The sequence below is a fragment of the Paramormyrops kingsleyae genome, chromosome 12 (genome assembly GCF_048594095.1).
Source record: "Paramormyrops kingsleyae isolate MSU_618 chromosome 12, PKINGS_0.4, whole genome shotgun sequence".
Classification (NCBI taxonomy): Eukaryota; Metazoa; Chordata; class Actinopteri; order Osteoglossiformes; family Mormyridae; genus Paramormyrops; species Paramormyrops kingsleyae.
This window is the reverse complement of record NC_132808.1, coordinates 29861311-29878940: the sequence shown is the minus strand read 5'-3', so window position 1 is coordinate 29878940 and position 17630 is coordinate 29861311. Positions and strand designations below refer to the sequence as shown.

At 42.7% G+C, this 17630-nt stretch overlaps 1 long non-coding RNA gene across 1 annotated transcript; it reads left to right on the top strand.

Moving 5' to 3' along the window:
- The first annotated feature begins 673 nt into the window (after nt 1-673).
- LOC111847304 (uncharacterized) lies at nt 674-15145 on the top strand. Its single transcript, XR_002839072.2, has 3 exons — nt 674-784; nt 13440-13613; nt 14627-15145. It is a non-coding gene; the product is annotated as an uncharacterized lncRNA (long non-coding RNA).
- The last annotated feature ends 2485 nt before the right edge of the window (nt 15146-17630 follow it).

Here is a 17630-nt window from a genome sequence, read left to right as displayed (position 1 = left end):
CGTATATAGTAATACACAGAAAACATAGCTATATTAATGAAGCAACAGAAACAGCAAAATGACACAGGACAAAAGGGAAAGGCATACGTAGCGTATGCGTGCGCGGTTGTGTTTGCACACTTTTGATCTCTCTCTCTCTCTCTCTCTCTCACACACACACACACACACACACAAGCAAACGGGCACGCGCGGGCGCGCGCACACACAATCACGCAGTCCATTTCAGAGATGAGAGTAGCTACTTAGAAAAGTAAACCGTGATAAATTTAATGCATGATCAATAAACAGATTATGCCCCGTGTGAATATAAATGCTGGCGCGAATCAATCACTTTCCCAGGATTAATGTTTTACCGTTAAATGCTAAGAGCCACTTAGGTTTCGGCAACAGTTATATAAGCTGTTTGTGGTTTGCCACGTGATATGCATGAGACAGGAGTATAACTGCCAAAAGTTGTGTTATTTTATAAGCTATTTCATATATATATTTTTTTCAAATCAACTACGCCTTAATATATGCATTCTTATTTATAGACGCGTGACAATTTCTTCCCTTTCCCCAATAGCTCAGGGGGCTTTGGAAGATTGTTGAGGACATTTTTGCATCGCCCTAAACATAGGCTGAATATGCCCCCTAGTGGTAATAAAAAAACAAGCTATAACAAAATTAACTATTTTGTTGTGTTTTAGAAGATTACGACACATGATACCGCTCAATATAAAGTCTCAGTTGTATATGACCTAATCAGAGCAAAGGCGTTTGTGCGTTACTGCAAGGCAGAAAGGTCAGTGTGAGCCTCAGAGGACTTGTGTACTGCGTTTATCCACATATCTATGACACGAGAGGAGTTACCTAAAATTATAACAGGGGTCATGCAGTCCGATCTTAGTAAACTTTATGTGCTAAATATGCCTAGCCTATATAATCGTTCTTACTACAGTAACGATCTCTGCTGACGAGTAAGTGTTTGTAAATGGTGGCAGCGACAATGCTAAAGGAGTTGGTTTTTTCATGTTTGAACATTCGGACTGGAAGAAACACAAACAAGGTTTATTTATTTATTTTGACAAACATATGGCATCGCGGTGGAAAGGAAGGTGATTTTGCGTTTATTCTTCAATATAGAACCAAACTAACAAAGGGCAGGCCGAGTACAATAGCTCCCTCCAGTGAAAGATGGCAGTACTGTGTGTAACATGTGCATATTATCAATCAGTCAATCGATCGATCAATAGATAGATAGATAGATGAGATGGCCGAGTGTTTTACCGAAAGGACTGTTTTTTATATAGCTTACAAACATTGACTGAAGTCTTATTTTTAGTTATTTACTTATCTATTTATTTTACCATCCTCTGGTAAATTTCGTTGAATTTAATCGATAACCGATACTTTTACTCTGGAAGTATGGAAGTAAAGATCACACCCACCGTTAGCGATTAGATACCTTCGTGTTGCTGCCCACAAATTGCATCTGATCTTTGTGGCCGATCGTTTTTGAGATTAATATTTCATTCTTGGTCTCTCTCTCTCTCTCTCTCGCAAAATTGGTAAAAACTATAGTAAGTAACAGTTGAAAAGAAGAAAAAAATGCATTATCATTGCACTTTTCTTTGGCTTTTTGGCACCGTTCAGGTGTTAGTTTTCGTTGTTGTAATCAACCACCCCGTTAGCCTCCAGACTTAAAACAATACCAATAATATCACAGCATTTAAAATGTACTGCATGTGCCAAAAAAAATCCGTACGGGGTTTCAAAATCATGCGTGCTGATTTCTAAAATTGCTTAAACAGCCATAAGGTCCTGGTTGCAGCACCAATTAATGTAGTCAGGACGATGAGTGTGGGGATTTGGGGTGGGGGGCATTATCAAATATAGGAACCAAGAAGCTGCATCCTGTCCATACTCCAGAGAACTATTGTCCCACTGACTGCTCCCTGCCAATGCTCATTGCTCATTGTCCCTTATGAGTTCATGTCCATCGGCACCATGCAACTCATATAACAAAAAATAAAAAATAAAAAATCGTAACAGCGGAGAAAGTTGCTGCTGTCGTAATATCCGACGGCAACAGAACAGCTGAGCAGATGCAAAATTAAATCGTAACTGCGGAGAAAGCATCGCTACTCATTTTATTATTTGGCAGCTTATACAAAACCATATTTAGAATTATAATGGGTGTCGGATGAAAGGACGACAGATATGCAACTTGCGGGGTTTGTTTTGCTAAAATCCATACTTCTGCTGAAGAGTGGAGAGTAATGCCTAACCTGTGTTTGAACTTAAAAAAAAAAAAAAACGTGTAGCTTGTCTTCACGCCTCTAGGGTTGTGGGGTTGAATCCCACCATTGCCTCTGTGTGTGAAATTGAAATGTCCTCCCCATGTTCAGTTTCCCCCTTGGGAATACCGAGAGAGAGGAATCAAGTCCAGGATTGCAGTGGGCATGGAGTCTATCCCAAGATGCATGGAACATCCAAGCTCACCTAACACTCCGTGCAGAAACATAGGGCAGCACAGAAAGGCAAAGCCAGAGAAGGACATCACCAAATGACGTTCATATAGTACATGGATGTCCCTAGTTATGCTCCAAGGAATAGCTGTTAATCTGCTTGAAGCTTGGTTCGTTAAAGGTTTAGGGTAACGTAATACACACCTGACCTAACCGTTCTCCAGTACGCGACTGACCATTAAACCACGTGTCACCATAACCAGACAGCTGGCCAGGTTTGCAGAGCAGATAGAAACAAAAAATTGTTTGGGGAAAAAAAAAGAATTAGCGAGATGTTAAGAGCAAAAGAAATGTGAAGGCAAAACAAAAACAAACACAACAAAAATGAAACAGAAAGCGAAGACAGCCATAAGCAGACAGAAACGTCTCTGTGTGTGACGGCAAGGGCCCCAAGCGGCGCTCAGCATGGATGCCCCAATTTAGCTGCTACCTTCTTACCGCCAAAGCGCTTTTAAAGACGACTGTCTGGAGATGTCGAGAATGGGAACAGGAAGCCTCCCACATGAACACAGAAAGAACCCAGAGCTGGGGAGGGAAAAAATCCCCATATTTCCTGCTCATATGTAGCCAAAATTCTAATAACTTTGACCAGGAAATTGTTGACATTAAAACATCCACTAGCAGCTGGGCTAAATGCTAACATATATATGTGCGTATATGCTGGTTGTATAACTAAATTGTACTGTATTATGCTATTATTTTTTATAGAGCTGAGAAAATGCAATTGTATAATTTTAATGGTTTATATCTGTATGTCACACAGTCAATTTTTATTCCCGCAAGGAAGAACTTTGCTCATCTCAGCTGTAACAGAACAGGCACACTTCAATTTAATGTCTCACATTCCCTAGGGGTTGCTGTAGTCCATATTGGTTTCACATTGTCTGCTTGTGAAAGACGCTTTTAGGACCTGTTCATAGCGCTTGACTGACATGGAAGTGACAGGCTATTCCGAGATGCCAGGCAGGCAAAGGGCTGCCATTTGACAGGGATTGTCTTAATTCGGATCTTTTTCAAATGATCTCGGAAATTTCATGCCTTAAACGTGCCCTCCGCACTTCTAGGGGTGGATTTTTACACGCATCTTTATCCTGCTTTCCGAGCCAGGTCGCCGTGATCCAAAGCATGACTGGGAAAGACAAGGAGCAAAGACTGGTTGACGACACAATACATTTCAGATCCAGCTCACCATGTGTTTACGTTGTGAACTGAAGAAATGCAACAAGAACTCAATGCTAACTCAATTCACATTTCCCCCCTTGTGGGCGCAAATAGAATTGCATAGGAAGTGAATTTTGGGATATCTTTGTTTATGTAGGGACAGACCTTGAGTCCGGGGAGCAATTTTACTTTGGTGTGTAAAGTTTACTTCACTTGTCGCCACTTCAGATCCCTTAAATTTAAGAGGTAGTAAGGTTGGACCAAAACTGGGAGAATATACTACAGAAAATGTTCACCTTTAGCATTTTTTTCTTCACAAATTGAAGATAACAATAAGATTGGATAGTGTGTACATTGTCAGACAAATACAGATGGCAGTATTCAGAGTAACATACACCCATATCAGCAAAAGCAGACTGAGATCCAGTATAGCATTGCAGATGCATAAATATGCATAAATGTTGGTACCATATCACTGGGGTGATTTTGGGCCCCATGAAAGTGTATCATTTTGGGCCTCCAACCCAGAGCAATACAATTATGTCCGGAAATGTTTAGGGCCCCTGACTGCCCTTGGACTCATCCTCCCTTTCCCCCTGCCCTATCGTCGTGCCGATGTACGTGACGTGGCATTCATGCTAATGAAGTGTTAGCGTGCCCGTTCTGGGTTTGTGTGTTTCCATTGTTCTGCTAACTCAGCTGGGCATTCATGCTAATGTACGTGTTAGCGTGCCCGTTCTGGGTTTGTTTCTTTCCATTGTTCTGCTAACTCAGCTGGGCATTCATGCTAATGTACGTGTTAGCGTGCCCGTTCTGAGTTTGTGTGTTTCCATTGTTCTGCTAACTCAGCTGGGCATTCATGCTAATGTACGTGTTAGCGTGCCCGTTCTTGGTTTGTGTGTTTCCATTGTTCTGCTAACTCAGCTGGGCATTCATGCTAATGTACGTGTTAGCGTGCCCGTTCTGGGTTTGTGTGTTTCCATTGTTCTGCTAACTCAGCTGGGCATTCATGCTAATGTACGTGTTAGCGTGCCCGTTCTTGGTTTGTGTGTTTCCATTGTTCTGCTAACTCAGCTGGGCATTCATGCTAATGTACGTGTTAGCGTGCCCGTTCTTGGTTTGTGTGTTTCCATTGTTCTGCTAACTCAGCTGGGCATTCATGCTAATGTACGTGTTAGCGTGCCCGTTCTTGGTTTGTGTGTTTCCATTGTTCTGCTTACTCAGCTGGGCATTCATGCTAATGTACGTGTTAGCGTGCCCGTTCTGGGTTTGTGGGTTTCCATTGTTCTGCTTACTCAGCTGGGCATTCATGCTAATGTACGTGTTAGCGTGCCCGTTCTGGGTTTGTGGGTTTCCATTGTTCTGCTAACTCAGCTGGGCATTCATGATAATGTACGTGTTAGCGTGCCCGTTCTGGGTTTGTGGGTTTCCATTGTTCTGCTAACTCAGCTGGGCATTCATGCTAATGTACGTGTTAGCGTGCCCGTTCTGGGTTTGTGGGTTTCCATTGTTCTGCTAACTCAGCTGGGCATTCATGATAATGTACGTGTTAGCGTGCCCGTTCTGGGTTTGTGTGTTTCCATTGTTCTGCTAACTCAGCTGGGCATTCATGCTAATGTACGTGTTAGCGTGCCCGTTCTGGGTTTGTGTGTTTCCATTGTTCTGCTAACTCAGCTGGGCATTCATGATAATGTACGTGTTAGCGTGCCCGTTCTGGGTTTGTGGGTTTCCATTGTTCTGCTAACTCAGCTGGGCATTCATGCTAATGTACGTGTTAGCGTGCCCGTTCTGGGTTTGTGTGTTTCCATTGTTCTGCTAACTCAGCTGGGCATTCATGCTAATGTATGTGTTAGCGTGCCCGTTCTGGGTTTGTGGGTTTCCATTGTTCTGCTAACTCAGCTGGGCATTCATGATAATGTACGTGTTAGCGTGCCCGTTCTGGGTTTGTGGGTTTCCATTGTTCTGCTAACTCAGCTGGGCATTCATGATAATGTACGTGTTAGCGTGCCCGTTCTGGGTTTGTGGGTTTCCATTGTTCTGCTAACTCAGCTGGGCATTCATGCTAATGTACGTGTTAGCGTGCCCGTTCTGGGTTTGTGTGTTTCCATTGTTCTGCTAACTCAGCTGGGCATTCATGCTAATGTACGTGTTAGCGTGCCCGTTCTGGGTTTGTGTGTTTCCATTGTTCTGCTTACTCAGCTGGGCATTCATGCTAATGTACGTGTTAGCGTGCCCGTTCTGGGTTTGTGTGTTTCCATTGTTCTGCTAACTCAGCTGGGCATTCATGCTAATGTATGTGTTAGCGTGCCCGTTCTGGGTTTGTGTGTTTCCATTGTTCTGCTTACTCAGCTGGGCATTCATGCTAATGTACGTGTTAGCGTGCCCGTTCTGGGTTTGTGTGTTTCCATTGTTCTGCTTACTCAGCTGGGCATTCATGCTAATGTACGTGTTAGCGTGCCCGTTCTGGGTTTGTGTGTTTCCATTGTTCTGCTTACTCAGCTGGGCATTCATGCTAATGTACGTGTTAGCGTGCCCGTTCTGGGTTTGTGTGTTTCCATTGTTCTGCTAACTCAGCTGGCATTCATGCTAATGTACGTGTTAGCGTGCCCGTTCTGGGTTTGTGTGTTTCCATTGTTCTGCTAACTCAGCTGGGCATTCATGCTAATGTACGTGTTAGCGTGCCCGTTCTGGGTTTGTGTGTTTCCATTGTTCTGCTTACTCAGCTGGGCATTCATGCTAATGTACGTGTTAGCGTGCCCGTTCTGGGTTTGTGTGTTTCCATTGTTCTGCTTACTCAGCTGGGCATTCATGCTAATGTACGTGTTAGCGTGCCCGTTCTGGGTTTGTGTGTTTCCATTGTTCTGCTAACTCAGCTGGCATTCATGCTAATGTACGTGTTAGCGTGCCCGTTCTGGGTTTGTGTGTTTCCATTGTTCTGCTAACTCAGCTGGGCATTCATGCTAATGTACGTGTTAGCGTGCCCGTTCTGGGTTTGTGTGTTTCCATTGTTCTGCTAACTCCGCTGGGCATTCATGCTAATGTACGTGTTAGCGTGCCCGTTCTGGGTTTGTGGGTTTCCATTGTTCTGCTTACTCAGCTGGGCATTCATGCTAATGTACGTGTTAGCGTGCCCGTTCTGGGTTTGTGTGTTTCCATTGTTCTGCTAACTCAGCTGGCATTCATGCTAATGTACGTGTTAGCGTGCCCGTTCTGGGTTTGTGTGTTTCCATTGTTCTGCTAACTCAGCTGGGCATTCATGCTAATGTACGTGTTAGCGTGCCCGTTCTGGGTTTGTGGGTTTCCATTGTTCTGCTAACTCAGCTGGCATTCATGCTAATGTACGTGTTAGCGTGCCCGTTCTGGGTTTGTGTGTTTCCATTGTTCTGCTACCTCAGCTGGCACATTAGCTGGGGAAAAGGCTGCACGATTAATGCCAGAATAATAACAAACAGGAAACAATTCCTCACTTGTCACCTTCATGTGAAATTTCAATTAATTACAGTAAGAAGACAAGGTCAGTGCTACTTATACTTGGCAAGTAGCTGGGATCGATAGCATGGGAATGTTCCAGCGGTCCTGCTATTAAGGAGTTTATTAAAAACTAGGCTACAGTCACAGTCTTATGGTATTTCAACCTTGTCCATGGTAGAAAGAGAACAGATCTTGAAAGCCCAAGTGCAGAATATACATAAAAGGTGCTAAATGCATTTTGGAAAACATTATACAGTATTTTTAGGAGATTTAAAGTGAAATGGAACCTGTTCTAGGATGAGGGTGGCATGATGGCTCAGTGGGTGGCATGATGGTTCAGTGGGTGGCATGATGGTTCAGTGGGTGGCATGATGGTTCAGTGGGTGGCATGATGGCTCAGTGGGTGGCACATTGACCTCGTGCCTCCAGTGCTGAGAGCTGGGAGGCTGCCAGCACGTGTCTGAGGACCTTGCATGGTCTCCCCGTGTCTCTCTGGTTCCTCCAAGTGCTCAGCCTTCCTCTCACCATCCAAACACATGCAGTTCAACCAGATGGGGTCTCTGAATTGTCAATAGTGTATGATGGCATCCCGTCCAGGGTGTACCCCAGCCCCGTGCCCTGTGATGGACTGGCATCCCGTCCAGGGTGTACCCCAGCCCCGTGCCCTGTGATGGACTGGCATCCCGTCCAGGGTGTACCCCAGCCCCATGCCCTGTGCTCCAGGATAAGCAAACAGAAGATGAATGGACAGAGATACAATCTCCAAAGTATCAGATAAGAGCCGTGTACAATTTTAAGATAGATTAAGAAAGTTATATATGGGATGACAAAAAAAGAGTCCAGGTTTTATTCAGCACCCATCAGAGACTGAAATACAACTGCATTTGTTTTGCATTCCTGTACTGTGTCTCCTTCATGTGGCTGCAGATATTATCAGTTTTCTCTGCATGACAGAGTAATAACAGTGTATTAGCCTGAATATAAATGTGACTGAGCTGGGAGGTTAAAGCGTCAGCTAAGCATTTAGTTTGGAAGCATTTCCTTTAGAGCTTTGCTGGAAGCAGGCAAGTCCTGCAAAATGATGCAATTTCTCAGATCAAACATATCACCGGTATATGTGCGTGTCTGTTGCCTAATTGTCCGGAAACTTTGAGATGGTTTGGTTCTGGCTGGGAGAAAAAAAAGAAGCTAAAATAGCTTCATACTTTTGTTTTTACAATTTATTCAGCCGCAGCGAAGCTCTTCCACAATGAACATGTTTATGAGCGGCAGAAAGCCCTCTGATACCCTAGATCAGTGTTTCCCAACCCGCTCCTCTGGGACCAACAGAGAGTTCACGTTTTTGCTCCCTGCCAGACGGTCCACATTTTTGCTCCCACCCAGCTCCCAGTATGAGCAAAAGCGTGAACTGTCTGCGGGTCCCTGAGGACTGACTTGGGAAACACCGCCCTATAGACATCTCTAGAGCCCAGTGGCGGGGCACGTATCTGAGGAACATGGCGAGACAATATTATAAATGGTGGCGTTTTCGCAACTTCTACGTTATTACGGTTTCGAACAGCTTGCAACAATGGCCCTCCAATCCCAAAGCAGCATTTGTTATTCCTGGTGCATGTCAAGGTGAAATAATTACTGAGAGGGCCGTCCTACGGCTGGTGTAAAATGCAACAATCCGCTGGTAGTTGAACATAATAGTGTTTCAAGCCGGTGAGTCTCACAGGTCTCCCAACAAGGGAAACGTCTCATTGTCATTCTCCTCTCCGTTTTTCCCCTCATTTTTTTCCCTCCAGTGGGGCTTTGATTCATCTTGTGCCCCCGCCTTTGCAAAAACAAAACAGGCATTGCCTTCCATAACCGAAACATGGGCTTTGCATTTTTTTTTAATCAAGTGAGGTATATACATATTTGGGGTGAGGTTCCAACATCCATTTTGTCCGCTGGTTAATTTTCTATAGCATTTTGATTCACATTCAGTTGTGATTCTCTTACAACCTAAGATGCTGAAAGACTAGGTTTGAGTTAACTTGCTCTACACCTAAAATCCCATGACGATGCTGATTAATGACCCAGATTAATACGAAGATATCCTTTGATCAGGTTGCTTTTTATTTTCCGCTATAGGGGCTAGGAAAAAAAAATAAAAACATGCTCCTCCGGCAGTAATAAGCTTGAGGAATCGATACTGTGATTAGGACGGATTTCGCTGGGCGTGGCTCAACACAGACCCTCGGTGTCAGAACTACACACCTCATTTCACACCCCCGTGGCAGTTTCATTGAAAGGCCTAATGAACACAGTGTAGAGTCTGGGATGTCCCCTACACTGTCCCTGGCCTCGCAGTCCATCCATCCACTTCCAGCATCAGGCATGGCCAGATCCAGATGTGGGTGAAGTCTAGAGCAAGGGCAAGTATTGTCCCAGCCATGGAACTCTGGGGGCTGGGGGAGGGGTTTATTCATTTCTGAAAACAAAGTAACTATATATTTTCAATTCTTTTTTACAAACCAGGCCGTACACATGTTCTGATCACTTCTGGGAAAAAAGGGAAATGGTGACATTTATTAAATCTGGCTGATCGATCCGATCAAATTTAGCCGCCAGCACCAGCCTCCCGGTCCGTGGTCATCAAAAGGTTGGAAACCCCCCCCAGTCTGAAGCATTAGCCGAGGGTGCGTTGTAGGGGAGGGGTTTCCGATTTAGCAGTTATTTTGGGACAAGTAGCTGGAGCAGATGGGAGAATGCGTGGAGTCACACAGAGCAGACGAACCTGACGGGGTGAATTCACACCCACAACCCCAGAGACAGGAGGCCACAGTGTCAAACCTCCGCACTGCCTGTCTGTCAATTTCACCCAGAAATCTGTACCCTAGAAAAAATATACAAAAGTCCACATAATTACGCTGAAATTTAGCTTTCGTCTTAATTACAATGAGGTGATTAATTTAATAATTAAGGTTAAAATAATTATGAATTAATTAGTATAAAGATCATGCATGATTAGCTGTATTAATTACTTCGGCGATTCCCATGAGTAAAAATCAAATGAATTTAATTATTGTTTGTTATAATTCTTTATTAGATATTCATCCATTCAGAAATTTTACATTTTTATATTAAGATCTGGGGAATAGCCGTTATATTTATGAATTCAAATTTTGTAGTATTAGTAGGCAAACTGATGTAAATTTACCGTAGCCTGTAACTTTGTTTTTGGTCTTTTCATTCCCTTGTTATATATTAGGATATTCAGTGTAATTTGCAAGAGACCAATTAAATATTCAATAAAAATAAATAGCTGCACATCACTGATTGGTAGAGACACTCTTCCACCTGCTGGTTTTCCTTCACGTGGGGCCACATTGTGTAGCTCCAGACTATTAACTTACTTTCAATTCTCGAAAACAACTCTCAGCCTTGGCACTGCAAACCGACGGTCTGCGCAGCTGCAGTCCCATCAAGTCACTGCGGAAGCAGGGCAGAGGGGGACGGATTTAATGACATGTATGACAATTATGTCTGAAAGCCTTGGAGAGCCGACCAGATTTAATAAGTTCCGTATGGGTGCTCCCAGCTCCGACTGCAGCAGGCCTCGGCGGGCTTCCCTTTTCCACTGCGCCGTAATGATAAGTAGCACCTTAATTAATTTAATAAGGTCATAAAATATATCCACCATAGTTACACTAACGGCAGTGGTCCCTTTGATATGTATACACTCCGGAAAGTATTCCCAAGCTCACGGTGAGGTGACTAATGTGTCCGAAGGTACTGACTCTCTCTTACGCTGTAAGAGTGCAAGTGGCAAGCAGCAGTAGAATCTAGTAAATTAGAATAATTTAGAATATTTAAGTATATTTTGTGCATTTAGCATATTTCTTTTTATTGTTATTGTTGCTGTTGTGAATGTTATATCTTAGACACATAACTCAAATGTGTTGTTCTGATTATTATGTCATACATTGTTCTGATTGTTGTATCTTAGATACATAACTCAAATGCATTATTCTGATTGTTGTATCTTAGATACATAACTGAAATGTGTTGTTCTGATTATTATATCTTAGATACATAACTCTAATGTGTTGTTCTGATTGTTATATCTTAGATACATAACTGAAATGTGTTGTTCTGATTATTATATCTTAGATACATAACTCTAATGTGTTGTTCTGATTGCTATATCTTAGATACATAACTCTAATGTGTTGTTCTGATTGTTGTATCTTAGATACATAACTCAAATGTGTTGTTCTGATTGTTATATCTTAGATACATAACTCAAATGTGTTGTTCTGATTGTTGTATCTTAGATACTAGGGTGACCAGATAATCCATGTCAGAGAGGACACTCTGAGCTAGGACAGGAATTGTAAATTACCATTTCAATGAAATGGACCTGGATTTCACTTGAGCGCTGAGTTCTTGCTGTGTGCTGATTGGTCAGTCTCCTATAATCATGCATGTGACACTAATGCTAATGTGAAACAGCTGGATGTGTCTTTCACTCAAGGAAACAAACCAGTCAAAGCACAGGAAGAGCTGAACTAATTAGCCGAGCACAGGAGCCTTTCAGTTTGAAAGTAGTTTGTAAAACCCGAAGTAGCCCATAGTGTCCTCCCTGACATGGATTATCTGGTCACCCTATTAGATACATAACTGAAATGTGTTGTTCTGATTGTTATATCTTAGATACATAACTGAAATGTGTTGTTCTGATTGTTGTATCTTAGATACATAACTCAAATGTGTTGTTCTGATTGTTGTATCTTAGATACATAACTTAAATGTCTTTATTATTCCTTGTAAGGATTTGATGGAAATGCCGAGGATTATTCTGCACCAGTGGGGTCACTAGGACTATTTTTCAGGGTTTTAGTCCCCATAATATATTCTTTACCCCTCCACCCCCGTCAATAATTCCTTTAAAGAGTGTGCACTCATTCATTTTCATTAAAATCAGGTCCCTCCTAATAAAGGCTTAGGCCCCACTTTCATTTGCGAATCAAGCAAATAAATCAAGCAGTGATTAAAAGGGGTAAGTGACCCCACCTGTCGGGGCTGCTAATGGCAGTGTATACTGTATATACATGCAAACACGCAGGAAAGACCACAATGAGAGTGACCGTGAATTCAGTCGCCCGAATATAAAGAAATATGTCCAAAGTGTCAGAGGTCAATTAAATTCCATCAGAAGCAGGTGTTACGAACCCCAGTCTAGGGTTGGGGCGTGACAGGGTGGAAGGGAAAGGGGAATAAGGGAAGCACAGGGTGTGGTGCACAAGGGAACACACGTGGACAAAGGGGTATATTTTTACATATTTTTTTTTCTTATTTTATTTACACGCGACAGACACAGAACAGCAAATATGGTGCAAGAGTACCGGGCCGCACGCCTTACAGCCAGAGTACCGGGCCGCAAACCTTACAGCCAGAGTACCGGGCCGCACGCCTTACAGCCAGAATACCGGGCCGCACGCCTTACAGCCAGAATACCGGGCCGCACGCCTTACAGCCAGAGTACCGGGCCGCACGCCTTACAGCCAGAGTACCGGGCCGCACGCCTTACTGCCAGAGTACCGGGCCGCACGCCTTACAGCCAGAGTACCGGGCCGCACACCTTACTGCCAGAGTACCGGACTGTACACCTTACTGCCAGAGTACCGGGCCGCACGCCTTACAGCCAGAGTACCGGGCTGCAAACCCTACAGCCAGAGTACCGGGCCGCACGCCTTACAGCCAGAGTACCGGGCCGCACGCCTTACAGCCAGAGTACCGGGCCGCACGCCTTACTGCCAGAGTACCGGACTGTACACCTTACTGCCAGAGTACCAGGCCGCACGCCTTACAGCCAGAGTACCGGGCTGCAAACCCTACAGCCAGAGTACCGGGCCGCACACCTTACAGCCAGAGTACCGGGCCGCACACCTTACTGCCATCGCATAGAGACACTCGCATGCATGCGCTGACATGCTTGCGTATGTAGTGCACATTTGTGTTTCGTAAAATTGCAAAATGAAAACTAGGCTCCCTTTTGCCACATATGGTAGTAACTCAGTAATAAAAACAAAACTATGCTGTAACTTGTTTATAATGGTCTATTAATGATTTACAAAGAATAACAGTATAATTAATAACCTGATTATAAACCATTCATAAACCCTTTATAAGAATAGTCTTATTGTAAAGTAATAATAATAATAATGAAATTACTTTGTGCTGTAGGTGCAAGTTATTCTGGGTAATTTTCCAGCAACTCTTCTGCGTATGTAATTGAACCCAGTTAAGCTGCGATTTTCATAGGTAGCAGTTACAGCCCCTGAAGAGCCTTTGAGATGGAGATGACCTCCTAATGAGCATTGGCCATGCAAAGACCACCAATGAAGAGGCATAGAGCAGATGGAAGAAAACACACATTGTTGGAGTCACCAGAAGCCCTGAACCAGCACGCATCCTCCGACAGCTTCTCAGCTCTCGGTAAGAATGCATATCTTTAGTAATTGCATAATTCTGCAACTGTGCCATCCTAGGGACAACGTTTGTCAAGTGTTTGTTAAATTGCTGAACACATTTAGAATTGGGGAAAAAATTGTCCAGTTCCCTTAAAATTATTAGTATAATATATGCAGCCAATGGCAGCTTGTCCATTGCGAAACACGCCCTCACAGAAGCCAGTCCTGCTTTACTAAGTTTAAAGTTTCATTCCGTAGCTCCGAGTTAAATTATCATTACTAATTCTGAAGAGAGACCCATGAAGTAAACTAAAGAGGAGAAGACAGGGGCTCCAAAGATAATCTAATGAGTCGAAGGCCTATAAGTGGGACTCTGGCTGAGACCATCATTAGTCGGGGGGGGGGACAATGGTTTATTTCACTATCTGTCCAGCCTGCCTGGGAAGTCTCCTGTTTCCGTAATGAAAGTGAGCTGTTGGCAGTAGGGGGGGGCAGTGGGGGCGCCAAGGTGCAGACTGTTCCTCCCAAGGTAGTAATTATTCACGAGACACTAATTATGCTTAAAATGATTTATTTCCGGCACCTAATCCTATTCCCCCTTATTGGTTGCTTACAGAAAGGACGCGGCCTATTTTGCTATTTGGCAAACTGTGCCCTTATTATGGAACATTTCTTTGGCACAATGCATCTCCACTGGCTGGATCCAGCACCAGACCCAAGCTCTCGATAAGGCGTGTTCAGTACGCCTTCAGTTTATTATGTTTCCTGGGCCAGATGCTTGGTTGAAGATTACCAATGCAGACAGGATAGCTTCTAGATGCTGACTAATGCAGATCCAGACCTCCACAATCATCACGATACGCAGCTTCTCCCGATAATTCTTCCGTCTGCTTGCATTCTCTAGAACTTTGTTACCAGAGGGCCAACAAAATACTCTACAGAACGACACAATCCATTATTTTGTTCCTAAATCTGCTCCGGCCTCCCGTTCCAATCTAACCCTTTTTCCTGTCTTGCTTCTTTAATGTCGTCCCATAGCATCTGACTGATGACCGCATGTCAGCCAATCAGACGGACTCCAACAAGGTCCCCGTAAACGAAGACAAAAAAGACTACAACACCCGGCCCCCCAACACCCGCCACAGTCCATTGACAGTCGTCTGAAACCGCAAGCACACTAATCAGCATAAAACTGCGTGACACAACCCCCAACTGGCCTCTTTCTCGCAATTTACAGCCCCCCTCCACTATTGTCCAGGAATGTTCCTGTTCTCCTGCAGTCAGGGAGTGAAGAATGCCTTCATTCTCTCCCCAGCTATGCGGGAATTATGCCACAGAGGATTAGTAAATAAATACACAGCTTAAAAGGCTAATGCCCAAACACATATATGCTAATTATCTGTGCAGATGCCACTTTCACAGTTTCACTTTGTGCTGAAGCTATCAAGAGGCTGTTTGTAGGATGTGGCAAAACCCTTGTTTTTGCTGACAGCTGTAGATATACGTAGATGCATATTTCAGATCACATAATGGGATGAAGGCTGGAAAGGGCAAAGATCAGGCAAAATACCAGCATATGCATTTTTAAAACGTATTTTAAACAAGTAAAGTAAAAATCTTCCTAACCTTGGGAAACGCTTTTCAAAATGAGCAGTATTTTCAAAATCATTTTTATTAACAGAAATCGATATTACACTAGAAGACGTATGGTAGTACCTCTATACCATGTAAGTACATTTATTGACATCGATGTCTGTCTGTTTCTCCACCTGAAGTACTTTTTTTTTAAAATCACAATAAAAACCGCTCCTTAAAGCTTTTGCGGCATTAATTGCTTAGAAGAAGATATATTTATTGAAAGGAGGTGTATTTGAAGGGTTTGACTGCGCAGACCGATAAATGCCATTTTCAACTTCGGTTTCCAAGTTGGAATTTTATTATAGTTTATTATAGTTTGCAGAAAAAATTCAAAGCTGTGTTTGCCAGAAAGAGGGATAAATCGCATTTTAACGAAATAATATGTATAAATCTAATGTGGGGAAGCAAAAGTTGCCAAAGTCACAGTGAAACACTTCATCTATTGTTTATGTGTTTTTTCAAGGTCTATGTTCCTCTAATTATTCCAGGACTAGAGGAGCTTAACGAGTATTTTTAATGTAGAATGGAGGTCTCTCACCTTAGTTTTCAGGCAAAAAGTGCTTTAATCCACAGCCATTTCCATTAGAAGGCCGACATGACTCACAGCGGCTTAACAGCCTGGTCCTCAGGAAAACTCCTTTGTCTTGATTGAAGCTAAATTGACTTTGGTCGACATGCATTAATAAGACTTTGGAATTCCACTCAATGGCGGGCAGAGTTGCTTTATTTTCTTTTAAACCAACAGGCAGAGTGTTAATCAGAAAGGCAGTGACCAGAACTGTCAGGTGAGCCACAAGCCAAAGGACAAGGACTCAGATTAGGTGTGAGAAACACCAGGAATCTGGAGGAATGGTGAAGAGCAGCTAATAAGCAGGGAATCATCTGCCTGAGCATATCTGTTATTTTTTTAATATAATTTGACAAACAAAAACTGTAATTGATAAATAATAAATATAAGCATGTATAGTAAATCATACACTAGTTATATCTTTAGTTTCTTTGGCTGCCTAAAAAGTATGTCACCGATTCACTGTTATAACACTTGTTTTGTTATGATAAGCAATGGAATGTGAACTACAATTAAATAGGATCTTGCATTTTTTACTGCATCCATGGCTGTCTGGAAGTTTGAAAAGATCAAGTTTTGATCTCTGTGTCACTGCAGTTTTCCTTGATCTTTAAAGCATTCGTATTGCATATACATACGTTCCTAACAGAAGACCGAAAATGTTTGTCTTTTCCTTGGACCAACCGTGGCGACTTAGCAGATAATAACCATTTAGTGTCCTGCTTGTATAATAGCAAACGCAGCTATACAACAACAGGAAATATAGATTCTTTCTTAGGTATAGTGCAATTATGAACCACCATTGCAAAAAGTGTGTGAAAACATATCGTGAGTCAGCGTTCAATGGTGATCGATTCGCACCCTAGGCTTTCATAATGACGGCTCATTTTAGTTCCTGAATTTAGCTTAAAAACATGATTAAAAGTCGCTTTGATACCCTGATTGATGCAATGTAGCATTTATCAATTAAATTTGCCTTGAAATTGCCATCAAACTGCAAGTTCGGGACTGTTGTGAAACTGACATGTAATCACTTCTATTCTATGGCTTACAGCATTCAAAACATAACTTTTGTACAAAAAGTACAGTATGTTGCATTCTGTTGACCTTCAACATGCATTCAATAGAAAAATTATAAAATTAATAATAATAATAGATACTGTATTATTCCCATGGGGAAATTGTCTTTACGCTTCCCTCAACTTGCCCTTTGTAGAGTAAGTTGTCTGTGAAGGGCAGCCACCTGTAGCGGCACCCAGGGAGCTGGGGGTTAAGGGCCTTGCTCAAGTACCTGTAAACGTGCTGAGGCTGGGTTTGAACTGATGACCTTCTGATTATAGGCACACAGGCTTGGCCCACTGAGCCACACGCTACCCCCAAAGTTAACATAAAGACACAAACTATATGCACAAATTACATCTGAAAAAACACATTGTATTGTTGCTATTTTGTTTGCAGGAGACTGCACAGTAAATTGAAATTAATTACTGCATATTAAGTCAGTTTATATCTACTGATTTAAATTCTCTGTGTGCTGTTTCTTTAGAAAGCGATCGAGCTAACGATTTGGCCGTTACAACTCTTTCCTTTTACTGCTTTAGATGACCATAACATGACTTATTTTTAGTGGTCTGTAATGCACAATATAAACGTAAACAACAAAGCCTTTCAACTTTTGGTTACATTTATAAACATTTAAGTGAAACATGTAAAAATGCGTCATATCGAGTTACATAGCAACCTGACGGCGATACAGCTTTAAAACCATTTTTTGCCCAATCATTTCATATCTTGCGCAGTCAACAGTTGATTCCATTTGTTAGCCCCAAGTAACTG